The sequence below is a fragment of the Bubalus kerabau genome, chromosome 2, assembly GCF_029407905.1.
Source record: "Bubalus kerabau isolate K-KA32 ecotype Philippines breed swamp buffalo chromosome 2, PCC_UOA_SB_1v2, whole genome shotgun sequence".
Lineage (NCBI taxonomy): Eukaryota > Metazoa > Chordata > Mammalia > Artiodactyla > Bovidae > Bubalus > Bubalus kerabau.
In genome coordinates this window covers 62,397,262-62,412,759 of record NC_073625.1, presented here as the reverse complement: position 1 = coordinate 62,412,759, position 15,498 = coordinate 62,397,262, and positions in this window count along the sequence as shown.

Below are 15,498 nucleotides of genomic sequence, written 5' to 3'. Positions count from 1 at the left end.
CTTCACAAATAATATAGATTCCTTTTTATTCCTTACTTCTCTATTTTCTAATTTGTTACCTCTCTTTTTTTTTTTTTTTTTTTTAATTTCATCAGTAGCTTAGAGAGGGAAGTTTTAGCCCAGTAAATACCCCATTGGCAAGTGATACCGTCATTTCTCTTCTTTACTTCCATCCTTTTTCAGTGAAGCCAAATAGGTATAACTATGCCTTAAACAGCACAGCTCCAAAGTACCCAACCAAACACTGACCGTTGTGGTTCTCTCAACTGTATTGTTCTGTACAAGCCTTTGAGTTAATAAGCTTCTAGCTGTTGTTTCTTCAGTTTCAGCTGTTGTTTGTTCATTTGTTTTGTTTTGTTCTGTTGTTTTTCACCTGAAAGTGGTTTTGGTTTTAACTAGATATAATGGCATTCTCTTGAGTGCCAGTTTGTGAAAACATTATCTTGGTGTAAGTGATAACATCTTTCAAACCCATCACTTCACCAGGTATACCATCTGCCTTAGGGAACCCAATAATACCTCTGATGACTAATCCAAGAAAGACATGGAGCTGGCACTGTTTCAAAGACTCTAATTACTATATGCTTTCAAAATATCTTGCTCCGTATGGAAAAAAACAGTGTTTTTGGAGTCAGTGCCATAGAGCTTCTGGAAGAGTACTTTACAAGTATACCATAGATATACCTTTAATTTTCTTCAAGAAAAGCTTTGCTACTGTCTCTAAGGGTACCTTAGGATGAATGGCATTGACAAAGATGGCCTTAACGTTCCCCTCAGCTTGACTAAAGTTTAAACCAATTCCTTTTTACTGTGAGATTCCCTTCCTCTTACCCTGAACTTCACACAAACTAGATAGCCTAATCACAAAGAAAAATGTTTCATGCCAGTTGACCCTAATCATTATCTCCATAAACAACTCAATGCACTTGACACAGCCAACTGATCAACCCTCCGAAACCCTTCAGGACTTTTCTGCCCAGCCCGTGGCAGAAAGGTGCACATGCGCTCAAGACTGACTGGAGAGAGGTGCGCATGCACTCAGGGTTGACGGGAGAGAGGTGCACATGCGCTCTGGATTGATAAGTGAGCGGTGCACAAACTCTCAGGATTGACTGGAGAGAAGTGCATATGCTCTCAGGAATGATGCAATGTCAGACATGTGTTATGGGGGAGTTAGACTTGGCCCAGATGATGCTGACTGAGCCTTGTAGGCCACAGGAGGGAGTTTAGATTTAACTTAACTGCAAGTGGAAACATACTCAACTCTGTTTTTGATGTGTAAAGAAAATGTTTCTATATTTTCTCACATGGATCCAATCTTAACTTTTTCCTAACTTCAGCAGAAACTTGACATTTCAATATTTATTGTATCTTGGTCTCAGAAAATGACAGGAGGATTTGCCTGCCCTCCCCACCAATGGCCCCTGAGGTATGGGAGAGGACAGACAAATCCTTTTGGGGGGCAGGGGAGGGCCTTGGACCAAACGTGGGTCTTAGTTAGGGTCTCAGAATCTTTTCTGGAGAAGGCAACGGCACCCCACTCCAAAAAAAAAAATAAATAAAATAACAACTCTGTCTTTCTTTGTGTTAGCAGAATTGAATTCAGACTCAGTAATGGCCTGTCTCCCTTATTGCAATAGTCTTGAATAAACTCATCCTTGTCCATTCAGCGTAATTTTCTTTGACAAATCTGAACAAAGGCATTGATGTTACTGTACTCGCTGTTTTCAGTGCTTAGCCAGGGTGTACAATTTACGGAGTGACAGACTTTGAGTGACATCTTGTCTGTGGTCACTGTGACAATTTGAATAATGTAGATTTTTTTGAGAGAATGCTAATTCAATCTAACAGGTAGTCGCAAGTTTTATTCATTGTTGATATTAAAAGACTAAGGCTGATAAATACAATAAAATATATTAGGAAATGGCCAGAAAGTAATATGTATGTCAATTAATATAAATTATCTGCATTAAATTCTCATAGGACATTTGAAAACTGATGAAATGTGAGCTGTAGCAATGGGCATGTATATAAAATAGAATGGCCTGGCTGTAACTGATTAACTAATCTCTTCAGGTAGTGTAAATTACTACAGCGCATCAGCACAGTCCTCAGCAATACTGGTAACATGGGGCACTCATACTCTTCGTTTTTAAAATTAGAGACTTGTTCATCACTTCCTGACAACATAGTAGCCTGTCCTGTAAGTGTCTGCTGTCCCTGCCCTACCCTACAATATTTGTATTATAGGGTTATATCTCAGCTCTTTTTCCCTTTCTAACTATAGGATAGACTGTATTCTGATGTTAATACTAATAAGAATCTGGTTCCATTTATTCTGTAAATGTCATAGAGATGCTGGGGAGAAGAATCTTCAATGCATATGTGTAAGGTTGATGACATTTATTTGTTTGTTTTACTTTCAGTGGAATCTCTGTCTCTTAGCATGATTAGAATATCAAAGGACAATTTATTCCAAGTAAGTGAAAAGAAAGTGCTACAAAAATATGTTTCTTCTAACTATATTATGTCCTTGGATATATACATCTACATTTCCAGAATAACATTATTCCTTTTACTATTATACTGAACTGCCACATGATTTTAAGCTGATGGCAATTCAATGCATATTTCCTTTAGAAATGCTCATGTGATTTTTTAAAGGTAAAATGGGCTTATCAAGTGATTCAGTGGTAAAGAATCTGCCTGCAATGCAGGAGACACAGATGATGTGGGTTCAGTCCCTGAATTAAGAAGATCCCCTGGAGGAGGAAATGTCCACCCATTCCAGTTTTCTTGCCTGGGAAATCCCATAGACAAAGAAACTGGTGGGCTACAGTCCAAGGGGTTCAAAGAGTCGGACATGACTCAGCATGCATACATGCATAAATTGATATAAAATATCTCCTACAAAGCCCAGCAAATAATTTGCAAAAATATTAATGACAAAATCTTAAGGAAAGAACATAATACAACATTTCAATTAAAAAAATATATTATAATGAAAATATCAAACTGGGCAATCTGACTCCAGAGCCCTTGCTGTTAACCATTTTGTTCAGGTTTATTTACATTTTAATAAGTAGCAACAATAGTAACATCCAGGCTAATAGTTGTGGGAATAGTGATTGCTAACATTTGTTGAATGCTTATCATCTCTTGGGACTTTTTCTAAACACTTTACCTACAACTTTTGCCTTATTTTTTTGTTGGATTTATAATAGAACTATGTGAAGTATACAGATGATAAAATGGATAAAAGATATGCCATTTGCCCAAAGTCACATTCATAGAAAATGGCAATGGCATTTGTTAGATTTTGCTGTCTTTTTTTGTTTGTTTGTTTTGACAGAATATTGATCTTAGTTGGAGTGGGTAGATATCTACTGTTATTACATTTTTACCCAAGAATTCATCTTTTGATATACAGTTCAGTTCAGTTGCTCAGTCGTGTCCAACTCTTTGCGACCCCATGAACTGCAGCATGCCAGGCCTCCCTGTCTATCACCAACTCCTGGACTTCACTCAAACTTATGTCCATCGAGTCGGTGATGCCATCCAGCCATCTCATCCTCTGTTGTCCCCTTCTCCTCCTGCCTCCAATCCCACCCAGCATCAGAGTCTTTTCCAATTAGTCAACTCTTTGCATGAGGTGGCCAAAGTACTGGAGTTTCAGCTTCAGCATCAGTCCTTCCAAAAAACACCCAGGACTGATCTCCTTTAGAATGGACTGGTTGGATCTCCTTGCAGCCCAAGGGACTCTCAAGAGTCTTCTCCAATACCACAGTTCAAAAGCACCAATTCTTCGGCGCTCAGCTTTCTTCACAGTCCAACTCTCACATTCATACATGACCACTGGAAAAACCATAGCCTTGACTAGATGGACCTTTGTTGGCCAAGTAATGTCTCTGCTTTTTAATATGCTATCTAGGTTAGTCATAAGAAACTTTATATATATATATGAAATATTAGCATATTTCCTCTAGTGAGGAAAAGCAAGAATTCACTGAATTTTATGGAAATAGGCTTTTGCCAAAAGTTTGAGATTAAGCTATTTTTTAAAAAAAGAAGTCTGAGTCATTTTTACTTGCTTTTCTATGAACTATCTGGTTACATACTTGCCAAATGTAAAAAGCCACATTGCTGTTCTGTTCTTTACTAATTTTTATAAGCTATCACATATTTTGAAAAGTAAGTATTTGCTATATAAGAGGAATTATGCTTAATGAGATTCACGTACATGTTCTGAACAGTATGTAGAAAAATAAGATGATTTTTCAGGAATTGATGGTTTCATGGTTATTATTCAGCTCAAGATAGAAATTGTCAAATTTGCCCTGCAGAAAGTCTTATCAATTTAAATGATCTCCAACAACTTGCATGCATTCTTAAATATATCATGTTATTTTCCATGCCCTAATTTTTAATATTCAGCAACATAATAGTGTTCTGTTATAATAAGATACCTAAGAATGGGAATAAAGCATAAAAATCATTGGAGAACAATTGAGTGCAGCAGAGGCAAAAATGATGAATAGAAGGTTGTGACTTGTAGAAGCCTTGGAATGGTTTTAAAACCTGTAAAAATGTAACCGTGACTTGGAAGGAATACATTTAAACCCTCAGGAAAAAGTAATTAGGGCATTTCTGGTTCTGCAAATGGATAAGCAAAACCATGACTACAGGGTTAAATGCATTGTGCTTGTGGATCAATAAAGAGACCAGTCTGACATCTGTTAAATATATTGATGAATGACACTTAATTATGAAGACCTCTAATATATTAATGTTTTAGGCAAGAGGAGATCATTGGGGATTCTTAGATCAGCAATTTTTGAATCAGGGGATTGAAGAGATATTTCCAAAATTATGTATGCAATTTTCATTAAAAGAGAGTGAGAAGAAACAGAGACCCCAGACAACGATCAATACAGTATGACAATTTAATGATTCCTCTACTTAAAAGAATCATTAAAGTTCAAGTGGTTTCATAATACATATCCAAAATAATAAAATCGATTCCTATTAAGGCCAAGTCTAGAGCAATCAGAAGAGATCACATCTTTAGATTATCACCGTATATGTTCCAATAAAATTCAAGGATTACTCTAATAGTGTACTCATAGAAGAGAAAATATAAAATATATTTTTTCAGCTTTTGATTACTCCAGTATTTAATTTTGGGTGAAAAAAAACTTGTTAAAAATTTGATACTTCAACTTAGATTGAGTACCTTTATGCTGGTTTATTTTTGCAAATGAAGAATCCTTTTTTTTTTTTTGCAAAACTTTAGAATTCAGATTTTGAAAAGTATGGTTTTCCAATGTAATTTTGCCTCTACGATGTCCAATCTTCAATGAGATTTTTGCACAATGTTAGTAACCTTTTTTTCTTTAAAAGATGAACTATTCAGTCACCTAGAACATTAAGGGAAAACCTCAGTGCTCTTTCCTAATAAGAAGCAGAAATTCAACCACACTGGTCAGAAATAGCTAAAGGAGCAGGTTCCCTTTTCTTTGCTGAAGAAGCTGTGACTGACACTAACTTCACTTGCCTTAATACAAAATCATGGAGATGTGGTTTCTAGGAATTCTCAATTTGCTGTCTCATTAATTCTCATTTTTATTTGATAGGTTCCTAGGCACTAGTGCTTCCGTTCCTTCCAACAATACCATTTTCTCTTTGATTTGCCAATGATGTTAGCCATTTGAAGCTTTATACCACATCAGCATTGATGGATGTTCATGGAAATAAATCAATTCATCAGATCTATAGCAACTAGATACTCAAGATCAATTTTCTCTTTGTGAGAAAATGAATGGGTTTGGTAAAGAAGTGGATGAGAAGCAGTGGAATATTTGCAGTTTATTTTTCTCATTCAATCCAGTGATTTCCAATAAAGTACGTGTCACAGTATTGAAAGAAAGTGTTTAATATAAAATTAACTTTATCATAACATTGTGTGCATACTTAAAGTTCCATTGATAAGGTAATAATTTATTTTGATGTGAACTATGTATCTAAGAAAAATAGTAATAAGATTGCCTTAAACTTGAATCAATAAATACTACAAATTCACCAGTAATTATTTAAAATTGAGCAGTTGTAGGCAATTAGTTTCTTATCAAATAAGATCAAAGAACTTTTTCTAAAATTCTGATGTAGTAGATTGCTAGTTGTTGTTATTCAGTTGCCCAGTTGTGTCCAACTCTTTGTACCACACCAGGCCTCCCTGTCCCTCACTGTCTCCTGAAGTTTGCCCAAGTTCATGCCCATTGCATCAGTTATGCCATCCAGACATCTCATCCTCTGCTTCCCTCTTCTCCTTCTGCCCTAAATCTTTCCCAGCATCAGGGACTTTTCCAATGAGTCAGCAGTTTGCATCAGATGAAGAAAATACTGGAGCTTCAGCTTCAGCATCAGTCCTTTCAACAATATTCCAGGTTGATTTCCCTTAAGATTGACTGGTTTGATCTCCTTGCTATTCAAGGGATTCTCAGAAGTCTTCTCCTGCATTTCAGGTCAAAGGCATCCATTCTTCAGTGCTCTGCCTTCCTAAACAGTCCAGTTCTTACAACTGTATGTGATCACTGAGAAGACCATAGCCTTGACTGTATGGACCTTTATCAGCAGAGTAGTCTCTGCTTTTCAACACACTGTCTAGGTTTATCATAGCTTTCCTGCCAAGAAGCAATCATCTTCTGATTTCATGGCTGCAGTCACCATCCACAGTGATTTCAGAGTCCAAGAAGAGGAAATCTGTCACTACTTCTGCCTTTCTCCCCTCTATTTGCCATGAAGTAATGGGGCCAGCCATTCTAAAGGAGATCAGCCCTGAGTGTTCTTTGGAAGAAATGATGCTAAAGCTGAAACTCAAGTCTTTGGCCACCTCATGCGAAGAGTTGACTCATTGGAAAAGACTCAGATGCTGGGAGGTATTGGGGGCAGGAGGAAAAGGGGACGACAGAGGATGAGATGGCTGGATGGCATCACCGACTCAATGGACATGAGTTTGAGTGAACTCCGGAGTTGGTGATGGACAGGGAGGCCTGGCATGCTGCGATTCATGGGGTTGCAAAGATTTGGACACGACTGAGCAACTGAACTGAACTGAACTGAATGGGGCCAGATGCCATAATCTTAGTTTATATTTATATATATATATATATATATATATATATATATATATATATATATTTAGTTTTAAGTCAGCTCTTTCGCTCTCCTCCCTCACTCTTATGAAGAGACTCTTTAGTTCCTCTTCACTTTCTGCCTTTAGAGTGGTATCATCCACGTATCTGAGGTTGTTGATGTTTCTCTTTCCTATCTTGATTCGAGTTTAGATTCTTATACAGCGCAGCATTTCTCATGATGTGCTTAAGATATAGATTATATAAACAGGGTGACAGCAGACAGCCCTGTCATACTCCTTTCTCAATCTAGAAACAATCAGTTGTTCCATACAGTGTTCTAACTGTTGCTTCTTGACCTATATACGGGTTTCTCAGGAGACATGTAAGATGGTCTGGTATTCTCATTTCTTTAAGAGCTTTACACAGTTTGTTATGATCCACACAGTAAAAGGCTTGGTGTTGTAGATGAAACAGAGGTAGATGTTTTTCTGGAATGCCCTCCCTTGATTATTCTATGATCCAGTAAATGTTGACAATTTGATCTCTGATTCCTTTTCCCTTTCTAAGCCCAGCTTGGACATCTGGAAGTTCTTGGTTTGCATAGAGCCTGATTTTAAGCATGACCTTTCTAGCATGGGAGATGAGTGCAGTTGTCCAATGGTTAGGACATTCTTTGGCATTACTCTTCTTGGGAATTGGGATGAGGATTGAGCTTTTCCAGTCTTGTGGCCACTGCTGGATCTTCCAGATTTGCTGACATATTGAATGCAACATCTTGATGGCATTATCCTTTAGGATTTTGAATAGTTCTATTGGAATTTCATCACAGACCCCTAGCTTTACTAACAGCAGTGCTTCCTAAGGCTCACTTGACTTTGTTATCCAGAATGTCTGGCTCTGATGACTGACCATTGTAGTAATCTGGTTCATTTGGATCTTTTTTGTACAGATCTTCCATGTATTACTCCCATCTCTTCTTGATCTCTTCTGTGTCCCTAGGTGTCTGCCATTTATGTTCTTTATTGTACCCATCTTTGGGCAAAATATTCCTTTGATATCTTCAATTGTCCTAAAGAGATCTCTAGTCTTTCCCCTTCTGTTGTTTTCTTCTAGTTTTATACACTGTTCATGGAAGAAAGCCTTCTCTCTCCATGTTGTTCTTCAGAAATCTGCATTTAGCTGGATGCATTTTTCCCTTTCTCCCTTTTTGCTTTTCTTCTTTCTTTAGCTGTTTGTAAGGCCTCCTCAGATAACCATTTTGCCTTCTTGTTTTTCTTTTTCTTTGGGCTAGTTCTGTTCACTTCCTCCTATACAATAGTTACAGACCTCCATCCATAGTTCTTCAGACACACTTTTTACAAGATCTAATCCCTTGAATCTATTTGTTACCTCTACTGCATATTCATAAGAGATTTAATTTAAGGCATACCTGGCTGGCCTAGTGGTTTTCCCCACTTTCTTTAGTTTCAGACTGAATTTTGCTATGAGAAGCTGATGATCTGAGCCACAGTCAACTCCAGGTGTGTGTGTGTTTTTTTGTTTTTGTTTTTTTTTCCTGACTGTATACAGCTCCTCTATCTTTGGCTACAAAGAATATTATCAATTTGATTTCAGTTTTGGCCATTTGGTGATGTCCATGTATAAAGGTAAATTGCTTACTAACCGTCAAATATATTTTTTCTTCATTCTGGGCACAAAGCTTGTTTCCCACCTGCTCTTACAGTGAGGAGGTTAAATTCTAGCTAGTAGAATGAGATGTAATATAATGCACAACTATAAACTTCCTACGGACTCTCATCCATGTCCCCCATCCCTTCCATCATGGCCTTGGAAGATAGGCTTTATCCAAAAATACTGAAGGAACTCAAGCCTTTAATCATCACTCAGAGTTGAACTGTCTACCAATGAAGAACATTCAATTGAACTTTCCATGAACAAGTGTTTACATTGTAAACTACTGAGGTTTTGCAATTTATATGTTAAGACAGTGAGTTTAATCTAAGGTAAAATACTTAGAAAGCAAAGTTGGAAAAGATTTAAGAATGGAGAAAAACTTCAGAATTACTGAGATTACATATTTCCAATAGCTTGGAAAAATAGGTAACTCTCAAACTGGAAATTGAATGTAGAAATAAAATGGAGTGTTACGTATTGCACATATGAGTTTAAGTACACAGATTTCTCAAATTCCATTTTCTAGAGTATGCACTTCCTTACTATTAAGTGTTTTCCACCGTGGTCAATATCTAAGAATGAAACAAAGAGAAGAAATAAAAAAGAAAGTAGGAAGGGACGCAGGAGGAAAGGAAGGAAAGAAAGAAGGAAGGAAGTAAAAGAGGTGATGAAGGAAGAAGGCAGAGAGAGGGGAAAGGAGAGAGAAAATTAATAGTGAAATTGAAGCAAAATAGTACTTCATACTTCTCTTTCATTCTTTTTATCAGGATTTATCAGACACTTATATAGGAAGATAAATTAAGAGAAGTATCTGTTGTCAAATTCATGGTATGAATGGTTGATATTTTCCTTAAATTTTTAATATAAATTTAAAATTTATATTTTCATGCCTCTATATATGAAATCAGAACTCGAAAGTTTCCGTTGAAGTGAGAAACAGCTAACCCTTCATTACATTAGGCATGTAAAAACCAAAGTTTCAGGTAAAGACAGCAGAATAGACAAATATACTTATTCTCACCTCATTTGGGATCTCAAGAAAAAAAGAATATTTAGTAATTTACTTATTTAAAGTCATAATGTTATAATGACATGAAACATTTGAAAGAGGAAAAAAAAAACAAGAAAACCTTGAATTTTGAAAACAGAGGGAGGGTTAGTCAATGCAGGGTGAGCTCAGTGAACGGCCCGTGAGTGCAGTCACGCAGGTCCCCACACATAGTCATGTCCTGCAGTTGGTTTAACGGGCTGCTGTCACTATATTGACATTTTTAATGATTTAGGGGCAAGGATTCTCACTTCATTTTGTGTTTTGACCTGAACATTGTGAAACTGGACTTGAGCATATGATTTGACAAACCTAGGAAAACTGAATTGTAAGACCAAAGTATGGGAAAATAGGAACCAAATAAATGCATGTTGCAAATCCTCAAGTGGCTGAGGTACTAGATCAACAGAGCTAAAATGTTGGTGGCTTGGGGAGTTCTAAAATAATGAAATATGTAGAAAGTTTGTTAAAGAAGCAGCCAGAACTATCTCTACTCAGTGCAGTAGAGTGCCCCACTCCAGGGGACACTGCTTCCTCACCTAGCAGATGCTTGTAGTTTTCTTTAGAATAAGGAAACAGAAGGTCTCTGGACTCAGAAAATTAGCAACATAGTAGATAGCAGTATGGGGAGGGAAGTGGGAGGGGGTTCAGGATGGGGAACACATGTACACCCATGGTGGATTCATGCTGATGTATGGCAAAACCAATACAATATTGTAAAGTAATTAGCCTCCAATTAAAATAAATAATTTTATTTTTTTAAATAAAGAGCATCAGGACTGAGCGTGCCAGTTTTTAATTCATTGCTTTCAGTGCTGAATCTATACTTCAAGGCTTATTACAATGTAGCTGAACTCTGTTAATATTCATCCTTTGCAGCGGGCACAATTTCAGACTTATTAGTAGAGTGCATCGTGGGGACACTGGAAGAGAAAGAACTTCTTTCTGATCCTGAGGTTCTTCCTTTTTTTTTTTTTTCTATTACACTTATCAGTGTCTCTCATAAGGCAGACACCCAGTGATGATCATGGCCAATCAAGTTTTGGCAGCACCACAGTGAATAGCTTTCCAGTAAGTTTCAGCAACAGCCCCTCAGGTAGATGGCAACTGAATACATTGTAGCAGTGCCAAGGGGTCATTTTCATTGCATTACCCTTCTGTACCTTAGAGGAATATTTCCTCTTTGACTCTCTGGGCTTCAGTTTCTTGCTCACCTGTACCCAGAAGTAATGTAAACTAACCTGCCAGTACTGCCTGTGCTTCCTCTGTCCACCAGCCTCAGCACCTATATCCCAGAGGTATGTTTTCTGTTGGCCCAGCAACTGTGAACTAGCTTTGATGAAGACCACACCAATTTCACCATTACCCAGTAGGGATGCAAGCACACCCTGTCCAGTGAGGTCTGAACTTCAGACTTGACAATGGGACCTCCTTTCCAATCATGTCCCTTTCTTTGGGATTCTCCCTCTGCCAAAGGATATTCTTTCAAATTTTCTTTACCCTTTATAGTTAATAATTCTTTGTATATCACATTCTCTGTTCAAATTACTATGTGATCTCTGTCTTCTAATTAGCTCTATTGACACAGCAGGATGAAGTATCTAATTTAAAGTATTTTATTTTCTGAGCTATCCAGACAGAGTTCTACATGATTCTCCAACTGCTAGGAAATATATTTTTTCTCTGCAGATAGGAAATTGCCAGATTCTCTGTGGGGATAGCTAATGAGGCCGAAAGACACAAAAAGCCGAATAGCTAAGCTCCCTTAGATAAATAGGCCAACCACATCACAGGAGACAAGTTGCAGCCAAGAGCCCAAAGTTTAAAGTCAGCTTTCCAGTCTCCACTTTAAATAGGAGCAGATAATAAAGGATTAGCAGATATCTGAGGGAAGTCTTTAATAGGAAGAGAATAAATCAGGAAGAAACTATTTGAATGAAGTAGAAATTATATAAAGAGTAGAAAAGTTAAAAAAAAAAACTGCCATTAATAATAACAGGGAGTTAAAAGATTATACTACAACCACACACACAAAAAAAAATAACAAACTTACTATATAAAAGATAAAACAACATTCTTGCAATAAGTTAATGGACTATTTAATAGACCTCCATGTTTTTAGAAGAGTTTTATACATGAATTAGTATGGTAGAAAGTGTCCATTGATAACTCAGCAGATAAACCAAACCAAAAACAAAAAAATAAGCAACTTAGAATTATAAGACTAATAAGAAAAAAAATTAGTGAAAAATAAAAATAATCACAGTGTACCTCATTGCTAGGCATGTATTGCATTTGCATTATTTTTATGGAATAAGCATTCATCTAACCAAAACTTCCCTGGGTCTTAGATGGTAAAGCATCTTCCTGCCATGCAGGAGACTTGGGTTTGATCCCTGGGTCAAGAAGATCCCATGGAGAAGGAAATGGCAACCCATTCCTGTATTTTTGCCTGGAGAATTCCATAGACAGAGATGCCTGGTGGGCTACAGCCCATGCGGTCGTAAAGAGTCGGACACAACTGAGCTTCTAACACTTAAACATTAAACCAAAACTGCTATGTAACTGAATTGGGAGGATGAGGGCTTTTAAGTAGGTGAGGAAGGAAGCAAAGAGAGTTAAATCTTCATCTCCTGTGTTGGGAAATTACAATAATGTTTAAACCTAAAAAGTCAAAATATAATCACATAATTCAGCCTTGAAGGAGTACATTAAAAAATTACTGGTTAATTGAAGGAAAAATTTAGAAGAGAGGAAAACAGAGGGTGGGTGGCAAAATAACACCGTTTTCCATTAGAAATCCTGTGCAATTGTTTTTCTCTTTAGATTGTATGTGTACCTTACTGCCATTAAATACAGTTTAAAAAAATTAATGTCACTATTTCAATGGGTTAAGCTTGATAAAGGTTATCTAAACCACCTTCCAGTTTGTTTCACTTTTTTTCATAAATTATGTAACAGCAATTTAGAGAAATGAAACATTGACTATGATGCTGAACTAATGTGAATTATCATAAAAAATAATGAGAGAAAAATTACAATGTGTGGCTAGGAACACTTTTGCGATTTCCTCTAAACATACTTTCTCTATAATTTAAATATAGCCTGTCCATCATTCTGCCAGAATATTAGATTCCTTAAATATTACCTAAAATGACAGAAAAAGACTTCTTTACTTGTTGCTCCCTAGGACATACTCACTTTTAAAAGATTTTCACTTTTTGTAACAAACATCTCCTTCAATTTATTATTAGTGAAATCTAACATCTCAATAAAGCACATGTTGCCTTCAAGAGGTATTCCTTTCGAGAAGGACTGCATTTCTTAAGTGCTTTAGTTTGAATCAAATGTGGATGGTATTTCATAAACTGGAACCATAAAAATTCCTTAACAGTTAAGTTTAGTGTGCTTTCATGCTCATTAGACCAGTCAGTAAATAATAATTCAGTGGGAGATGAAAGGGAATAGTTGATATTGTTGTTGTTTAGCTGCTCAGTCCTTTCCAACTCTTTTGCCACCCATGGACTATAACCTGCCAGACTCCTCTGTCCATGGGATTTCCCAGGAAAGAATACTCGAGTGGGTTGCCATTTGCTTCTCCAGGGGATCTTCCCAACCCAGTAATCAAACCTGTGTCTCCTGCATTGGCAGACAGATTCTTAACCACTGTGCTACCTGGGAAGCCCCACAGTGGGTATATCAGCACATAATTTGTGAATCTCTGAAATCACTGATCTAGGGTTCTATATCCCCACTCCAGTACTCTTGCCTGGAAAATCCCATGGATGGAGGAGCCTGGTGGGCTGCAGTCCACGGGGTCGCTAAGAGTCGGACATGACTGAGCGACTTCACTTTCATTTTTCACTTGCATGCATTGGAGAAGGAAATGGCAACCCACTCCAGTGTTCTTGCCTGGAGAATCCCAGGGATGGGGGAGCCTGGTGGGCTGCCGTCTATGGGGTCGTGCAGAGTCGGACACGACTGAAGTGACTTAGCAGCAGCAGCAGGGTTCTATATAGACATTGTCTATAAACCTATTGCTTTTCATATTTTAGAGTGTTTATGTAATCTATTATGAACTACTAGACTCTAGCTAAAATTATGCATTTTTATTTTTTAATTTTTCGAGGGAGACATTGATCAGAGGTGTTAATTTAAACATTCAGACATAAGTGTGGAGTTTGATGTTTTGCTTCATCTATTTTATTTTTCTTAAAAAAAAATAACAGCAAAACCTTGCCAAATGTGTCCCACCAAGTTGAAATTTTATTGTAAACTAAAAGTCTGGCAGTTTTTAGCTAATGTAAATAGCATCCCAACCGTCATTTCCCAGAAAAAGGAAAAAGAGAGGTAGTTTTACTGCTTTCACTTTAACATGTTACACTTGATCCATGAAATAAACCCAATTAAAATGTCTGTAGAAAAACAAGAAAACAAGAGATGCAACTGTTGCCAGGTTGTTCTCTTTACAGAACTTCCTGAAATTAAACTTCTTTTTGTCTCCTCCCGGGACAGTCTCGCTCTCTCTCTCTTTTTCAAATTGGGTATAATTGCTTTGTGTTAGGTGCTTAGTCATGTCCTACTCTTTGCGACCCCATGGACAGGCTCCTCGGTCCATGGAATTCTCCAGGCAAGAATACTAGAGTGGATATCCATTCCCTTCTCCAGGAGACCTTCCTGACCCAGGGATCAAACCTATCCTGCATTGCAGGCATATTTTTTACCATCTCTAGTTGCTTTGCAATGTTGTTTTAGTTTTTGCTGTACAAGGGATTGAATTAACCAAATGTATACATATATCCCCTCCCTTCTGAATCCACCCCTACCCATCTCATCCAGCAAGCTGAGCTCCCTGTGTCCATTCCTGACTGCCAATGCCAACTTTGAAAGTCTGGCGGATTCATTTTGATATTTGGCAAATCTAATACAGTTATGTAAAGTTTAAAAATAAAAATAAAATAAAATAAAAAAAAAAAAAAGAAAGTCAAGCTTATGTTCATCTCTAAACTCTACACATAGTTCTACATTTTGGCTCTGTCCCTAAACTCTGGGAATGTCTATTGTGTTTTGAAGTCTAATTATGATATTTTTTAATAGTCTCATGTTAATTTTCTCTATCAATCTGTGCATATATGGCAGCATTATGCAGATCCAATGGCTCAGATGGTAAAGAATCTGCCAGGAGTGTGGGAGACCTGGGTTCAGTCCCTGAGTATGGAAGATCTCCTGGAGGAGGGCATGGCAACCCACTCCAGTATTCTTGCCTGGGGTATACCCATGGACAGAGGAGCCAGGCAGGCTATTGTCCATGGGGTTGCAAAGATTCGTACATGACTGAGTGGATAAACACACATACAGATTCAAAGCATGAGCTTACCTAGCTAGCTACACATAAATTTTATGTAAATGTTTTAATATATTGCAAAAATCCTTCAGAAAAGTGTGCTGACTCATCCATGAGCTGTTTATGAGTATACATTTCCTTCACTCACAATACACCAACAGTTACCATATTTACAGATATTTCCAACATGATTGAGTAGGCGATTGAATCTCAGCATGGTTCCAACTTTTATAAAATTATATAATGAACCATTATATTATTATCTTTGATTCAAATAAAGGCTAATATATTGTAAAGGA